The sequence below is a fragment of the Delphinapterus leucas genome, chromosome X (assembly GCF_059928025.1).
Source record: "Delphinapterus leucas isolate spDelLeu-1000000601 "Yukka" chromosome X, BTC_Dleu_Yukka2, whole genome shotgun sequence".
Lineage (NCBI taxonomy): Eukaryota > Metazoa > Chordata > Mammalia > Artiodactyla > Monodontidae > Delphinapterus > Delphinapterus leucas.
This window is the reverse complement of record NC_143150.1, coordinates 45,293,294-45,295,269: the sequence shown is the minus strand read 5'-3', so window position 1 is coordinate 45,295,269 and position 1,976 is coordinate 45,293,294. Positions and strand designations below refer to the sequence as shown.

Below are 1,976 nucleotides of genomic sequence, written 5' to 3'. Positions count from 1 at the left end.
GCTCTATGTATTTGCATTTCCACTAGTTTCCTGTCAGATGGCAGTTAGTGCAATTTGTGTCCAGGAAAAGAACGTCTAACAGTCTCCTACCTAGAACACTACAATTAGATAGCTTTTAAAAGACTGAGAACCTCCTGTGACTTCTCACAGATATAGAGTGTGCTCGAAATGCCGATTTAGTGAAAGCAGTTCTGGAGGTCAGGGCTAGAAGTTGCTACAGTGTTCATCCAATAATCAGAAGAGGATATAACCACAGTGAGAAACAACCAGGATTGTAGGGAACTTCATATGGATAAGGATGGGTAAGGGGTCTGGTCTTTACTCAAAGATCCAGGAAAAGCCAAGTCCTGGGGATGAGGTTGACATGAGATATGGGCAGTAGGAACCTAGGGCCTCTCAAAGAGGAAAGAGTCTGAATGAAGAAAAATCACTCTTTCACTAATGAAAATGAGGACTTTTTTTTAGTGATGCTTAAGATATTGAAAATTTCAGTTGTGTTCTTGGCCTCTCCAAGTGCCCTTTCATTCAGGGAAAAGTGTTGTTAGCTCAGCCCAGGGACACTGGTTTTTCATTTAGCCACGATATCAATAGTCATTTGGCCAGCCTCTCCATTGCTGGAAACACGATCCCTATTCCCGACCCTGCTGTTGAGGCTTTCTGTGCCCTGGATAACTTGAAAGCCAGTGTTGAAAATCAGGGCCAGATTAAGATGTACATCAACGAAGTGTGTCGGGAGACTGTGTCACTTTGCTGCAACTCATTTCTGCAGCAGGCCGGATTAAATTTGTTAATAATCATGACAGTTATTAATAACATGCTTGCCAAGTCCGTTTCAGACTTGAAGTTTCCTTTGATACCAGAGGGAAGTGAATGTGCTGAGGGGCACGTTGTGAAACCCTTGATGGGTTTGTCTGAAAAGCCAGTCTTGGCGGGGGAGTTGCTGGGAGCCCAGATGTTGCTCTCCTTCCTGTCCCTCTTTATCAGGAACGCAAACAGACAGCTTCTCCCAGAAATCCCGGCCTCTTAAATGGCCCCCTCCAACAGGATGGGACTGATCCACCCCGAACCAAAACCCGATCAGTGAACCACACACTTGTGTTCTCAATCAAAGACTCTGCAGTGGGTGCTATTGAAGATCCAGCCTTAGCCAATAGCCATATCTCTGGGTGAAAGTTACACTTGCTAAATCCAGGACCACTCTCTTGTTGGCCAGGCAGGGGCTCCCACAGAGCTTTGAGTAACCTCTTGGTTTTGCAGTCTGCAGGCAGTGCGCATTGTAAATTGCTCCCTTGCGGCCTTCTTCCTGTGGTAAAGGGATCATTTCAGCTGTGTGGTGAAAGGACAACATTTTCTAGCCCGACAAGGGATGCCTTGCCTGTGGTGGTCTCCCTGTCTAAGCTGGACCGTCTTGTGGAGACCAGGCCCATATGGGAGCTTGTGCCGAAAATGCATTGGTTGCTGCGTAGGTTGAATTCTTTTTCATTTACTCTCTTTTCTTCACGAGCCTATGGATGGTAAACCTATTCAGCAAAAAATGTACACTCCCCTTCTATGAGTTGTACTGACTCAGCCTCATCCACCAAGTCTGCATTTTTATGTATCACCAATAAAGCTGTGTGCTTTAGCTGGCAAAAACGAGAACATGGTACTTGTCTTTGAGTTTATAGTCTGCGTGAAGAGGAAGCCCAAAATACATGATCAGTGCTAACTAACTGGGGCGTTTGCTCCTGAAGAATGTCCGCCTAGCAGTGCCCACAGGAGGCAGTGGAAGAGATGGGCTGCAGGGTTCAGGATAAGCTTCCAGAAGGGGCTGGGGGCGGGGCGGGGGCAGGGGAATGGGGTGGAGGGTGGAATTAAGAAGGACTGTTGGGAGGACTAAAGGAGACAGCACCTGTGAAGCAGGCAGCACAGTGCCTGATGCAGAGGAATCCTTCCCTCGATGAAGTTGTCTTTCCTCGCCTGCTGGCCTCTTCGAG

At 47.4% G+C, this 1,976-nt stretch overlaps 1 pseudogene; it reads left to right on the top strand.

Annotated features, from left to right (window-relative positions):
* Window positions 1–298: 298 nt before the first annotated feature.
* On the top strand, window positions 299–1,749 carry LOC111171021 (protein ARMCX6 pseudogene; annotated as a pseudogene).
* The last annotated feature ends 227 nt before the right edge of the window (window positions 1,750–1,976 follow it).